We start from the raw sequence: 16,618 nt of genomic DNA, 5'->3' as shown, positions 1-16,618 counted from the left end.
GTAACCCACACCACCACTGGCCCCAGACTGGAATACTATGTGGCAGGCCAAGTAGGTACCCCTGAAACTTATTAAACTGAAGCCCATAAGCAAATTATGAAGTCTATTGAGAGGTGCATGGGGGTTCTTAACTCTAGGTTCATATAATTGCTGAGGCATTGAGTGCTGGAGTGTACACCAATAAAATCAGGATTGATAGTTAATTCTTGTGTTGTACTTCATAATATGTGTGTAGGGGCTGGTTTTCCCTTCCCAGACGAGGCTGATTATTATGGAGATTCCAGCTCTTGCAGAGTCCCTAATTCTTGGAAGAGGCATATTAAACAAGTCCAGAACTATTAGACAAGCGATTATTAACAGGTTACCTAATGCATTGGTAAATTACCAATTGATACACTACCATTGCTTTTGTTGGTGGTCAAACTACGGTTTTCCACCTTAAAATTAATCATGGGATCCCTCGTAGAAGGGATACCCTGTAGTTGCCACCAACCTCATCAGAATGGACTAAAATGAGAAAAGAAATATTACGAATGGGTCATGTTTCATCCATTATTTTTTCATGCATTTTTCTGTTACTTGCATAAGACATATAATTTCTTTCACTAGGTAGAAATTTCCCTTAACAATTATCTCTGCTTGGGTCTCTTAACCTTCTTGATTGTGAGGTACTTCAGGATAAAAGTATAACAGTCATCACTATAGCTCAGTTCATATCGATTGCCACCCATTCAGGCTGTGCTTCCTTTTTCTTAGGAACGGTAGTAAGAAAGTGATATTTTTAGGTGTGCTGATGACTTTAGATGCTGCAAATTTGCTACCTATATAATATTATAGCGTGATTGATTTTTAAGAAGATCCAAAATTATGAGGTAGAAACTCCTTCACTTGACTTTGTACATAATTTAAAAATTCCCAAGGTAACTCTTAAATTGAAACTACTACAAAATGAAGAAGATTTGAATTTATTCAATAAAAATATGAACTTAATGTCACTTCTATTCTAAAAAGTTAGGTGTACTTATATACGTTAGCGACAAATGTTGAGGTGCATTTCGTCAGTACCATAACTCTTAAATATTAATGCCAGGTTACAAATTGTGAACATTGAAGTCAGGGTTGCAACGTAATGATAGGCAGTCCGTTGTAAATAGATTCTTATTTTTATCTATTTTGAGGGGTTTTGTTCACCTTATTTTCCGTCTTCTTAGCACCCTGTTACCAGCTCTTATCCCGTAAAATTATCCTTTCTTATCTACAGTCTTCCAATAATTAAGTAATCTTAGGACATCGCTTGCGGTTGATAATAATTTTCAAAACATTTTACCACACTCATGAGGACCGTTTACATTACCATTTTCATTGCCTGTAACTAATTATCCGGCCAATTCTGCGATAAACGATATGACGAAACTGACTACTTCAATTCAAATACTTGTATTATCATGAAAATGGGTCCATCAAAGCAAAGGCATAACCAAATCTGGCATAAGCAAATGCATAATAACGCCAAATTCCTCTCATTTACAAGTTTTTATCCCAATTACTCACTGTAATCTTAGGTGTCTAATCGCATACATATTTCCAACGCACTCACCTTCAATATTAATATACACGTTGAGCTCTCACTTGTATTTAAAAGTGTACAACATACTTTTAATTAATCAACGTTATAATTCAATAGCATTGCACTTACCAGCTGAATCTCGCTCTATTTTTGTTTGTCGAGGACAATTGCATGCCGATTTTCTCTGATTGGCTCGCAGTGACGTATTGCAGGAAAACTTCGGGTATCTTCGACTTCCCCACTACCGCGGAGGGGAAGGCACGAAAATGTTTTCGTGAAGCCCACTGAATAGCAAATTACGCGTCTTCGAATGTTTACGCGGCGTAACCACGTAAACGGAATCTTTCGTCTTCGCGACCGCGTAAAGAGTTCCTGAATAGCCCTGCAGGTCCATTATGGTCCGTGACTGTAAGCGGAAAAAAACATCGAATATCTATTGATTATGTAGTCTTATTTCCCAATCTTATCTTACGATTGCTTCTACTTCAAAATCATTAGGTTCCATCTTAAAATAAAGGTAAAATTTTCGTACTAACTAATTGCAGGGAATAACAAATATAAATAATTTTGTCGCTGATTGTTAAGGAAATCATATTTATTTCATTTTAATGTAAATTACTGATTAAGGTCGTGACTTTATGTTAAACCAAAATATTAATATTAAGCTCTAGAGTTTTAAGACAATTCTAACTCGGTAAAAACAGAATACCATATCATTCAACATCCTATTGTGACTGTGTACGACGAACACATGAGGATTTATTGAAATATTAAGGATAACAATAAATCATCAGTTCCTTGGTTTTCAAAGAATATATCTCTTTCCTTTAAAAATCGGCGTAGAAGTTTGATTTGCATAATTTTAAACCCTTTATCCATGAGAAAAAGTTCGAAAATGAAAGTTTTTTGGGCATAAAAATTAAGGAAGTTTACGTCCAAAGTTTTTACCCTGGGATAAATTTATCCCTTGCATAAATTTTGCGCCTTTCAATTACTCCTTCATAAGTTTTTTTCCAATGATGATAAACTGCTCTTTTTAATATCTTCTTCCAAAGTGACCCAATGTTACTTTTTATCTTTCTCTCGACTTTTGTCCGGGACTCAAAAAGTTTTGTTTTGGGAAGAGAAAGAAGTTACAAGAGGAGTGGTTAGTCAATGATAAGTTCTTTTACACTTCTTTTACTTTCTTTATTACACACTTTTTTAAGGTCAAGGTTCATTGGAGTCTAAGTTCGGCCGAAAATTTGCGATCCATATGGGTGACTTTACTGTCGAAAAATATCCCTTAATGTCGCAATATTATTCCGAACGTTAAAAAATATGGAACAATATTTTATAGTTAACCAGGGTCAAGACCGTTGAAGATTCACTAAACGAATTTTTGCAAAAATATCTGTTGGTTAACTACAACAATTCCAAATATTGTAATTAATATATCACGGTAAATGGCATACATAGAAAAGTAATTAATATTCATGATATTAAATAATAAAGCTAATAAAAAAATTAATAATAGCTAGCCATTTTCTAATAAGGATAAAATTGACAATTACAATTTCTCTAAACTGGGATTTCTAAAACAAAATAGTTTGTATAATATGAATACACTAATGGTAGGTAACGAATCTCAATCAATGCCTTCCGTTTTATTTGATTAAGGAAACTATCCTATTGCTTTATTCCGTAATGACCAAAACTCAAGGACTTTAACGATTAACATTGCACACAAAAACTGTCCTCGGAAAGCTTTATTAGAATTTAATATTAAAGACATGACTCAGAATATTTTTTAAATTCACTTTTGTACACCACTGTCGTTGGCTCTGAAACTTAACCCATCAGCAATATACTCAGAGCATTTGAATTGAACAATCTTCCAAAGTCTCCTAAGGGGAGAGAAAAAAATTCATCAGATGATTCACATGAAATATGTTTCTCTATGGAAGCGAAGCTTGGACGTCGACAGCAGCACAGAGAAGTCAAGAGTGGAAGAATTCGAAATGTGTGCCACCGAACAATGATGAAGATAAAATGTATTGACAGAGTAAGTAATGAGAAACTAATGTTTGAAAGTTCGGCAGGATGTCGAACACAATAAGACTCAGGTCTAATTTAAAGACTAAGGCATGGAGCAAAATAGAGCAGGCTAGGAAAAATGTTACTTTAGGAAAAATATATGCTTCAAGAGGTGAAAGAGTTTTTTTTTACCTACGCATAGTAAACGTCTAATCAGTAGCATTACTATGGGGGGGATGAGGGGACGTATTCACCCCCCCCCCCCCAAAGCCACAGAGAAATCAAAAAATGATTTAAAAATCTTGTCCGATTTAGTATATAATAACAGCATCTGCTAAAATTTAAATTTTAAGTCCCGAAATGATGTAAATTGTATTTTCAGGCATGTTATTTTTCACAAATTTTCCTGAGACTCCTGAGGGGGTAGCCTCCACTCATCCCCCTCTTCCCCCCACCTCTAAAGTCCCGCCAAAGTCTATTCCTAGTTACGCCGCAGACAAGGAGACTTTGCCCAACTGATGTCTAGAACAGAGAAGCAACCTATTTTGTTTGAAAGTAGACACGTAGGTAAAAATACTGCTGAACGGTTTTGTTAATATACGACCGGGTCTGAGAGAAAAAAGCATTTAAAATTTTAAAAATACGGTCACGTTAAATTTAATTTAAATTTTCACCCATTGTTTTAAGGCCGATTGGGCCTAGTAGTACCGCATCGCATTTTCGTTTTGAAAAGCCAGGGTTCGAGCCAAACCAGCACTTAACTTAAGGATTTAAAACTTCCTGAATCGGTATTACTATTTTTCGTTGTTCCTAGGTATCAAATTCTTTTTGCGACCTATAAAAATCTTCCTAGACATTTTCTACTTCATTTTTTTGCAGTTGATCCGCAATTCATCTTATTAGAACAATGTTATTGTCACAACAATATCCTCGATACGTCGCACAGTGGGGCCAAATTCATAAAAGGTGGCCATAATTAGAAAAATAAAAGTTTGGGGTTATGATTTCTTTATACATGGTTGGGAAGACACTTATTTGAGCTGCTGAGAAATAAGTTCATGAAGCAGGTAAGTGCGCACCTCTTCGTAAAAATCACTTTCAAAGTGACATGTGCGATGCTGGGATACATCGCCTCCCTCTCGCTTCGAAATACCCTCATCTTCTAGACTCCTCCTCAGCTACCCAATTGGCTAAATTTAAAAAATAGAATCAACGCAGCAATGTGCAAAGATAAAAAATGTTGGTTTACCATAACATTGAAACAATATTAAAATTATTATTAACATAAATTAACATAACATTAACATTAGCGGAAGTTATCAAGCAGATAAGAGGGGAAGACAATCTTATTATTTTAGGTGACTGGAACGCTGTCATCGGCGAAGGTCAAGACGGAATAATAACTGGGAAATATGGGTTGGGTAACCGAAATGAAAGAGGAGAAAGGCTACTTGAATTCTGCACGGAGCACAGCCTAGTGTTTGCCAACACTTTATTCAAAAATCCCCTGCGAAGAAGATACACCTGGAAGATGCCAGGAGACCGTAGAGGATTCCAAATTGACTACATTCTAGTGAAACAAAGATTCAGGAACCAGGTAGAGGACTGCAAAAGCTATCCAGGGCAGATATCGATAGTGACCATAACCTAGTTATGATGAAATGCCACCTTAAATTTAAAAAGTTGAAGAAAGCCGTGAAAAACATATGGCAGGTTGAAAATTTGAGGGAGGTTCAGCATCAACTGGCTTTTTAATAGGCCGTAGAAAATAAATAGGGGAGGATCCGACAAACAAACCAATGGAAGAGATTTGGAAAACCATTAGAAGTGGTCTGCAGGCGGCAGCTGAGGAAGTTCTTGGTAAAAGAAGAGTCGTTATGAAAAAACCATGGATCACGCAGGAAGTATTAGATCTCACTGAAGAAAGAAGAAAATACAAGGCTGCGAAAACAGAGGAAGGACAGAATCGTTACAAGAGGATAAGGAACGAAATATGTCGTAAAGCGCGGAAGGCTAGAGAAACGTGGATGAAAAGCATTTGCGAAGACGTGCAAAAAAAAATCTTAAACATGGAAAAGTAGAGGCCGCTTATAGGATAGTGAGGAACCACTTTAAGGAAAGGGGCGTAAGATGTAATACCCTTATGGACAAAAACGGAGAACTATTGATGAAAAAGAAGAAAAAGGGAAGAGATGGAAGGAATATCTGGAAGATTTGTACAAAGGAAGTCGCCTCAGAACGAATGCTATCGAAAACGAGAGGGAAGTGGATGCCGATGACATGGGAGCCCCAATTTTAAGATCGGAATTTGATGCGGCTGTAAGAGACCTCAGGATAAATATAGCGTCTGGCATTGATGACATTCCTGCAGAAATAATCAAAAATTCAGGAGAGAAGACGTTGAGCCAGCTATACAAAATCATTAGTGAAATGTATACGACAGGTGAGATACCAAAGGATTTCGAGAGGAACATTATAATCCCTATTCCTAAGAAGAAACGAGCGGAGAAGTGCGAAGATTTTAGGACCATAAGCCTTACTACACATGCATCAAAGATACTGACAAGGATCATCTATAGAAGAATAGAACGAAAAGCAGAAGAGTACTTGGATGAGGACCAATTTGGATTCAGGAAAAACAAAGGCACAAGGGAAGCAATATTGGCCCTAAGACTGCTCATAGAAAAGAGAATGGAAAAGAACAAGCCAACATTCGTTGCGTTTGTGGACTTAGAGAAAGCATTTGATAACGTGGATTGGAGCACAATGCTTGGAATCCTAAAGGAAATTGGGGTTCTTTATAATGACAGAAGAATCATCCACAGTTTATACAAAAACCAAGTAGCCGTGATAAAATCAGGGCCTAGCTGTGAAGAAGCAAGAATTAAGAAAGGAGTGCGACAAGGCTGTATATTGTCACCCGTAATTTTCAACGTTTACATTGAAAAAGCCATTAATGAAATCAAAGAAAAGGCATTGGGAGTGAATATCCATGGAGAAAAAATAAGCATGCTAAGATTTGCCGATGACATAGCCGTTATAGCAGAAACAGAGACGGATTTGAAAAATATTCTGGTTAATATGGGTAGGGTAATGGGTAGATATCAACTGAAAATAAGCAAGAAGAAAACCAAGATCTTAGTATGCAGCAGAAGAGAAGAAGTCAAGACTAACATTAAAATAGGGAGGCAAAAACTGATAGAGGTGGATGAATTCTGTTATTTGGGAAGCAAGATTACTAGTGACGGTAGAAGTAAGAAAGAAATTGTCAGCAGAATAGCCCAGGCGAAGAAAGCATTCCACCAAAAGAGAGACCTGCTTACAGCGGGAAACTTATATATGGATGTAAAGAAACAATTTATAAGAACCTACAGCTGGAGTATGCTCCTATACGGAAGTGAGGCATGGACAATGACCGCAGCGGAGAAAGCAAGGATAGAGGCCTTTGAAATGTGGTGCTACAGAAGAATGATGAAAATCAAATGGATCGACCGAGTTAGTAACGAGGAAGTCCTAAGAAGAGTAGGAGAGAAGAGAAGCCTCATGAAAACCTTAATAAGATGACGGAACAACCTTATAGGCCACATCTTGAGACATGATGGCCTGATGAAGACAATCGTCGAAGGACAGGTGGAAGGCAAGAAGGGAAAAGGAAGACCTCGAACAAAATATATGGAACAAGTAAAGAGAGATGTGAAAGAGAAGAAATACGGAGGAGTGAAAAGATTAGCTGATAGGAGAACTGAGTGGAGAGCTGCGTCAAACCAATCCTAGGATTGTTGACCAGTGATGATGATGATTAACATAAATATTAACCAAAAAATTGCACAAATTTTATTCAAAAATAAAAATACGAACATCATTAAGTTATATAGAAGTGCTCTGTAGTGCTCTTATATAGTTATATTATTGTAGCCACAACTCTCGGCTATCAAAACAAAAAAAATTAACCGCCCCAACCCGCCCCTTCGTGAATTAATGAAGAAATACGTAAGTAACCTCCAACCGTATGGACGCCGAAGCGCGCAGCTCGTTGACACGTTGCATGCAAGAGGGAGCACTTAATTTATAATCGGCGTAACAAAATCAGTTCTTTTGCAATAAATTGCCGCAACAAAGACTCAAGACAAAGTATGTACAAAGTTAATGCTATAATATCTCGTCCAGTAAAGAATGATATGCCTAATGTAGTTGTACCACGTTGCATGCATGGATTCGTAATTTCGATTGCTGCTTGCAAGTGGCTTTCAGAATGTAAGTTAAAACCTGGCAGATCTGCAATACAAACGCCAAAAAATGGGTGGAGGAGCCGAAGAAGGAGAAGGACTTAAACAGGAGCTTAGTTTTAACCGGCCAAAGCAGGTGTATGGTATTAATAACGACGAGAAAAAACTCGAGAACTCTAAAATTTCCGCCAATATACCAAGCCTCAATTTGGAGCTTATCCAGACATTTAATACTGTTTAACAAGCTGTATTCTGGCTATAGAATAAATTATTATGTAATATAGATATCTGCGAAGTGTATTCTATCTAAACAGCACGGCTATTGTTGAATTATATCACTGGTTTTGCATGCCAACAATGTTTACCCTAAATACTGTTGCACGAAAGGAATGTCATTCAAAATTTATTGTTACCAATCGGAAAAATGTCAGAGGAAGCGCAGGAAGCGTACAACAAATTGTTGAGGAAATTCAGGGAAGATTTTACCCGAAAGAGCTCGAGGAAAAAAATGTAGTGGACTTGGTCGTGAGATTGATGTTACATTCCGACTCGATTATTTTATGTCAGATTGTGATGCGGTCCAAGTCATCGACAGTTTTATGTTCCGGAGCCATGAATATTTTGTATGAATCCTACCCGATAGAATCCGGATCTTCATCGGAATCGGTAGACAATTCTTTGGATAGAACGAAGTCTGATTGAAATTTGTGTTTACGTTTATAAGCCTGTGTGCGCAGCTCTTTTCATATTCAACGTAGAAAACCTACTATATAATAATGTGTGATGTAAATGTGTTTGTTAACTTGTTATATATTCTTAAAAAGACATTTAAGTTATTAGTTTTCATTTAATATTTAAAATAATAAGTGGGTTTATTCAATAATGCAGTTTTGGGCTTATATAATTATTCATGGGACGAATTAGAGACGGATTATATTTAGTGTTTGCATTTTTTTAAGTGAGTGGTCGCGGGCCTATTCATATTCTACGCAGACTGACTGTTATATAATAATGTTTTATAATTTCTTTGCTACCTTATTATGTTCCAGGATGTATTTTTAAGCCATAAGTATGCATACATGCTTATAAAGTGTACAAACAATAAGATACATGTAACAATATCCGAAATTAATTCGTTTAGAATGTTTGAAAATTAAAAATAGCCATAAAATGATATTCATTTAAAATAATTCGTAAAATTATTTATCGGTTGCATTTAAGCTTTGAAATGTATTTCATATAATTTTCAAAATCAGTTTCATATTCGTAACATAATATAATAAAAAATATTCCCCCTTTTTACTGGACATATGGAACAATTACTGTCTTATTTTAGCAAAAATTCCAATATTTTGGCAAAATATAAATTTTCTTTATAATTCAATATCTTATTCGGAATTAGCGACCTCGAAAACTGTTATATTCCAAATTTCAAGCAAATTACATGATATTTAATAATTATGACCAACTTTTAAGCATTTGGCCCCACTGTGACGCGTCGGCCAAATTGGAAAATTACACGAGCGCCGCCATAAGTGATTCGAGTCTCAAATAGACAGACGTTTCGGAAGACGATTTGTCTTCCATTTTCAAGGCGTGTTACTCAATGAAAGTCCCAATTTCACACAGAACCGAATCGACCGCTTAGCGAGCAAGACAAATTGATTCAAGCGTCGTCCGATTGGCTGAAGGTTTTTTGAAATTCTTTAAATTCCTGATAAATATAATAATTACATTACACTGAAGGCACAAATACGGGAGGTAGTTTTTACATCCGATATCATTATTTGTAAAGTAATGGGAATTTTCAGAGCATTAGGAAGTAAGAGTCTATTCTATCCGTTACTAATAATAAATATAATATGTTATTTAATTGCGATATCTCAAGCGATAATGCATGGTCTTTTCGCAAGGCAGGACAAGAAAACAGCTGACTGCGGAAAAACGAAAAGGGGCAAACATACCCCCCGTAAAAATATGTGAAATTCAGTTCTTCCATCGTCATGTCTAGCCTCAACTACCCTTTCCCCTAAAAAGAAAACCTCCATTTCCTCCATCCAGGGGAACACCTGTAGCATCCTCCCAGCTCTCTCCCGCAGCCCCACCGTGCGAAGAGTGAGTAGCCGCATTTTTAAACCTAGTGACTATAAATACCATAATCATGAGACATTGCTAGTATCTATTTAAGTATAGTTTGATTGCCCGTTTGCCTGTTTTATTGTACACACTATTTCTTTCTTGTTTCCTCCGTCGCTGGTTCATCGGCCATTTAAGTAGCAAAATTTCTTCACTAATTCAAGCCAATGTTTTCTTAGTTTAATGTTTGTCCCAGTCCGCTATTTTTATCATTATTTTTTCGATGAAATTAACCTCTTCGCTGCTATGTCGTCCAACCGAAGGTCCTCCCGAACAAGGCGCGCACTCCCCCCCCCGGCAAGCCACACACCTCAGCCCATCCCCCTCGCCGTTCCCCGCATAATATATCTGCCGTCGCCATCATCTTCCCTCCTCGCAGAATCGGGCGTGATTTCATTGGTGGGCTGAGCCCGAGGGGTCGTCGGGAGATTTTGTGGGGGAGAGAGGAAAGGAAATAGTGTAACGCGGCGAACGGAGCGCGATGGCCTCGACATCACGTTCTCCTGTTTAAGGAGACGATGAGAGGGGTTGGGGTGAGAGGTCCAAGGGGTGCACACAGTGGGCGGAATCCAGGATCTAGGCGGAAAAAAGTCCAAAAACCGACTTTACAGTTGGGACAATTTTTGCCGTTAGCCTTATCCTGGGATAGTTGGAGCACCCTTTTTCACCACTAAGGTCACAACCCTCGGCACATAGCGCCGCTATGGCCATTTAGAGGCACACTTTCTACGGAGACGCATTTCCGACCAGGCTCAGATGTGTTTTGACAGTGAAGTGAAGAGCTTGCCGTAAGGTGACCAGTGCACAAGGCATTTATATAGAATTTGGATTATCATTTTTTATGGTATATTTTACCGTTTTTCATGATATATAGTGTTACATTTATCATTTCAAATTTTTCACTTTTTTTTTAAATAAACATTGCAAAAATACTTGATTTTTTGTGATACCAAATGTTTGGTTTGATTTATAAAAAATGTTCTAGGGATGTCAAGCTCATTAAAGTAAAAATGTCAAGTGAATGTATTTAAAAATGAGGCCATAAAGGGATTTGGTGCGGAAAAGTACGAAAATATAGTTTTGGGTTTTTTTCAGGCGACATGGAGAGCGCTGTCGTGACGCACGGAGAGCTATGTAGCCTACTTCACGACAACATCGAGACATAAGATTCATTACCAGATTATTTAATGAAGAAATTTGAGTTGAGTGACAGTGTATAAGTGTAGATATTAGGAATTTTTTAAATAATTACGCCAGGCGTTTAAAAAAAAGTGGAAGAAAATATGAATATTTTCTTACAAAACATAACACGTGGCTTCAAAACCCATTGCTCCTGCCCAAATAAGTGACCGAAAAACGTCTCAGAATTAACTTTAGTGCCGAAGCTGAGTCATCAACCTCCAAGGGAAGACCCAGAAAAGTGTTCGAACACTGCACGAATAGAGCGAAACGGACTAGAGTGCAGCCGTTGATTAAGTTGCACGCAGAGGATGAAATCGTGTTCGCGGCCCAGTATACTCTCCATTCTTCTGGGAACCGAAACGCTGCAGCTATGGTGAGAGAAGTTACCCAAAATACTACGTAGGGCTAATACAATAAAGAAAGCCTACAAATCGCCCCCATAACCCACAATACCTAGGGAGGAGGCGCTAGCGCTTCTGATTGACACTGGATTGACAAAGGCGCAGTACACGAGAATCAGGACAGGAGCAAAGGACAGATTAAGCAACATTTACCCGTCTTATGATGTGTTAAAATTGTCAATTGCAGTTCTATCCTCCTAAGGTAACTTTAAAAGTAACAGAAAGGTGTGCAGAAATAAAATTACAAGCTCTTTTGGACCACACAATCGAACGCATTGCAATAGAGCAAAAGAATGTTCTCATGAAGTGCACTATTGAGAGAGAACTGCATTTAATATTGAAATGGGGGTGTGATGGTAGCAGTGGTCAAAGCGTATATAAACAGCGCTATCAAAGTTATGAGGATGTTCAGAATGATTCATCTGTGTTTGCCATCTCTATCGTACCTCTAGAATTATACGAAATGCAGGGACTAGGGAGGAATTAAACGATACTGTGGAAAAATCCACAACCGTCGTCCACTAAATTCTGCCGGCCAGTAAAAGTAATACATGATGCTTCCATAATAGAATCAGCCATTCTTCCTATTGGACAGTTGTCAGAAGAGGCACAGGAGCCAAGAGACAAGGATTTTTAAAAATTAGGAGTGGGCATTCTTGGAAGATTTTTCTTTCCGCAAATATTGAGGATGTCTTCATTAGGTTGCTAATTTCTTCAGATCCTCTGATTTCATCCAAACGTCAACAAAGTACAAAGAAAAGTAATGGCATTTCTGTTGAAGTTTTGTAATTATTACAAGAGCCATGTGAGTTCATACCAGGAGAAAGTGAGTTTGATGATAGCAGTGAAATCGAAACGTCAGACAGTGACAAATAATATGATAACATTATTGTGAATATTATCATTCTGCCGCAGAGAAAATTACATGCATAGCAAAATTTTGACTCGTATATTAATATTACCTGTATGACGGAATGAACAGTTTAACAGACTAACGAAGAAAGACGCACTTGGTGTGAATTTTGGTGCATCTGGGGCGTTCGGAGGGTACGCCGGCGGCCTTCAACCTTATTCATCCATTTAGTCACAGCTGTCGCACAATAACGGAATAGAAGTGCATAACCTAAGTTCCCAAACCTTCATAGCCACTCGAGAGGCGTCTTCATAGATCGTAGTCTCCTTTCCTGCGTGCGCAGATCTAAAAATATTTCATCACTTCTCTAAAAGTTGGTAACATCGATTTGTTTAACGCCGACGAGGCGCCAAATAAGGGACAAGTCGTCTCACTACGCATCGTTTTTTACCTTCTACCATCTTCTTATTTATATTATCAAAGATAAAAGACCTCCTAGCAGCATGCGCGGGATGAATTTTGCTGTATTAGAGGCGTGGGAGGGGGAGAAGCGAGCGTGGAGGGGAAGGGATCGGCCTGCGGCTCTGGTATCCGCGACGCTGCGTGGGCGTTGGAATATTTTCTTCGCGGACGCGGACTCAAATTAGGCATTTTGTGGCTAAACGGTAGCAGATACGTCAAAATGCACGAAATTTTGCCCTATAAGACCAGTAACTCGGTAAAATCTTTAGGGAATGACCATAAAATATTATATTTTTCGAATTTTGACCTTCCCCCCCTAAATTGCATTTGAGCGAGGGTCAGGGGTTCATGTACAGGTCTAAAATTTTTCAGGCCTTATTTTTGATCGGTCCCACAACTTTTTTTCATTGGGCCAGATGGATTTGAAAAAAATCGATTTTTGCGATCCGCCCTACTGCGCAAGTGAGGATAGCGGACGGAGAATCCGGGTGGGCAAGCATTGGCCGAGGTGTGAGGCAAGGCTGTCCTCTATCGCCACTGCTCTTTAACGTGTACGCTGAAGAGATGGTAAGGGAAGCGTGGGATGAGTTAGAAGCTGGGATAAAAGTGGGAGGAATGATTTTCAAATCAGTGAGATTCGCGGATGACCAAGCGTTGATCAGCCAGTCAGCGAGGGGGCTTCAGGCTCTAGTGGATGCGTTATACAAACGTTGCGAGGAGTATGGGATGAGGTTTAATCACAAGAAAACTAAGGTTATGCGGTTTTGTAAAGCATCACGAGCGAGGAATGTGAGACTCAAGATAAAGGTGGGTGGTGAAAAACTTGAGCAGGTTGAGCAATTCAACTATTTAGGCAGTACGTTAGAGGAAAACGGATACAGTAGTAAGGACATCAGGAAGAGAATAGCATTAGCGAAGGAGGCGTTCATGAACAGGAAGGAGCTTCTGAGAGGATCGTTGTGTAAGAGTTTAAAGAAAAGGCTGGTGAAGAGTTTGATTTGGAGTGTAGCTCTCTACGGTGCGGAAACGTGGACACTGAGGAAAGAAGACGAGAGAAGATTGGAGGCATTCGAGATGTGGGTATGGAGAAGAATGGAGAGGGTGAAATGGACGGAGAGGAAAAGGAACGACGAAGTGCTGGATATGGTTGGCGAGGAGAGGCAGCTTTTAGATGAGATACGCAGGAGACAGAAGGTATGGATGGAGTTAGTGCTTAGTGGTGAGGGGATGCTGAAAATGGTGTTGGAGGGTAGAATGTTAGCTAACGAGGGAGGGGAAGGAAAAGAATAGGTTTTTTAGATAGATTGAAAGAGAGTAGGCCTTACAGTGAATTAAAGAAGCCAGTGCTGGAAGGAAAGGGAGGCTCCCAGATCGCTTCTCGAATACTCCATGGAAACCTACCTTAATCGGTAGAATACTATAATATATATTAATATAAATTAAACTTTTAGCCACCTTTACCACTTGTTAAAAACTATTATTTTGCTCTTCTTCGCTTATAGTGAGTGAATTTTTTTAGCCTTGCTCTGCTCATATTTGTTTTTGTTTTTTCTTTGGGGAATGCTTTGAATACCTGATCGTATGCAATAAAAGCATTTACATCTCTTTTCTATATTTTACTCCTGCCTCAGTCGAATTCAACAAAATTTGGGCGGAATCGAATTTGTGGAGGCGGGTGATCACGGTAAGTTTCTTTGTTAGCCGCACGTAGGCTGTAGCATTTACTGCCATAAACTGCCTCCCCCCGCAAACAAAAGTGCCATTATTTTCTACGATTTGGAATATATATTTGGAGACGATCAAAATTCCTGGGCAAGTAAAAGGAAATACCATTATCGGATGTGCATGCAAGGTTGCCATTGTCAAACCGCTAGTTTAGGTCTAGTCCCTAACTACCGTTAAATGGTATTGAATGGCTAAAATTGAGTTTAAAGCGAATTTATATATGAAAATATTATTGGCTAATAATTTTCACTAAAAAATTAACAAAAACATGAAGATAGTTCATATTTTGCCCAAATTTAGAAAAAAATATTTTTTCCGCCTAGATTGGGTATTCCGCCCACTGAGGGGTGGGGTGAAAGTTATCGGCATTGCGGTTGCGCAGGTGAAGGCGGCGGCCGATGCGTGCCTGGCTGGGAATCGTCATTGCAGTTTTTGCTGCGGAAAACGCGATCGAGATGTTCTGACTAGTATGGGTGAGAAATCTGGTGGACATTTTTTTTATGAATGACTTGGATTAAAGCTAGAGTTTCCGGAATAATTATGTGCCAATCTATGATGTTTAACGCAGTGAAAGCACTTGTCTATTTCCGGACTTGAACCACTCTCAAGGGAAAAATGACATCATGTACCCAAACCTGGGTCGGTAGTATTAAAGAAGTGTTTAAATAGACAAGTGCTCTCGTTACTTTAAATTACATGAATTACCTGTTTTATTGAAGTAATTGTGAAACTGGTGTACGGTACAATCTTGATTCTAAAGTTAGCGCATTCGAGGTGGATTTTGCAAAAATGTCATTTTCTTCTCCTCCATGCCCGGAAAAAGTGGGATCCGTTTTATTAGGTATGCAAGTCGTGTTTCTCTCAGAAGATAAATAGTTTCAGAATCCAGCTAACATTTTCATTTATCTCTCATATGAATCATTCTTCTGTTCTAATCAATCCATTTGGAGTGACTATTTTCAACTTGCTCTGTTCCATGAGTGTAGGAATAAACAATTCACGCTCCATTTTGCTGAGCACCGACCGAGTGCGTTCGTGTTCCGATATAACTTCACTTTTTCCCCTTACTTACTTTAATTTGGTCCTTTTTCCTGGAAAATCTTTCCGAAAGTTAGCTAATGTCGCTATAAGACAATCGTCTGAGCATATATACGGCCACTTAATCCTTTCAGATGCTTAAGATTGCCCCAGAGAATGTCGGTTCTACTGCTCCCACAGTGTGCCTGAGGTTAGGATAGTCGAGAGAGTCCATTCCCGCGTGGTAATGACCGAGAAGGGGAGAGAAAAGAAAATTGGCCATTTCCCCTTCGTTTTTTCCTCCTCCTCCTTCAACACCTACTACTTCCTGTCCCCGAAGGAGTCTCGGTGCCGCCGACGCCTTCCAGCCGGAGGCGCCGCGGCCAGCGGAATGTCTCTGGTTATTTCACACCGACTTGCTTCCCGCCGCGAAAAAACTTCCGCCACGATATTATTCCCTCATTGGCACCCGAAGTGCGGATATATGCAAGTGCCCCCACGACGATGATGATGATGACGACGATGTGGTGGTGGACGGCGGACCGCATTGCCGTCGCTCCATCGGGAGGAAAGGGGGTGTCGTGTTCAAAGAATAATTCTGCAATTAATCTTAAAAAAAAGCGTGCCAACGGGGAGAGGACTAACCAAGCAGGGATAGGGTGGGAGAGAGCAAGGCATACCGGAATGGAGAAAGAAATACAACGAGGGAAATTGTATGTTGGTGGTGATCAATAAAGGATGAAGAGTCGCATCACACGTAAATTTAACTTGCTGCTGGGTAAATTGTACTTGTAATTATAAGCAACGGTCCTAAAACATTAATATGTGACTCCAGGTGGAGCAAACGATCCCGTTTTTTCAAGGTTGTGAAGGGAATGAACGTGTGGAAGGTGAAAGAGACTAAGGTGAACCAGAGAGCGAAGAAATAGGAAGAGGAAAACAGTAAGCCAGACTGGCTTTCCTCGGTGGCTCACTGGAGGAGGTGAGGCCGGGTAGGATCAAGAAGGGGATGGAAGATAAATATTTAATTGTT

The sequence above is a fragment of the Ischnura elegans genome, chromosome X (assembly GCF_921293095.1).
Source record: "Ischnura elegans chromosome X, ioIscEleg1.1, whole genome shotgun sequence".
Taxonomy (NCBI): Eukaryota; Metazoa; Arthropoda; class Insecta; order Odonata; family Coenagrionidae; genus Ischnura; species Ischnura elegans.
Note: the sequence above shows the minus strand (reverse complement) of the source record.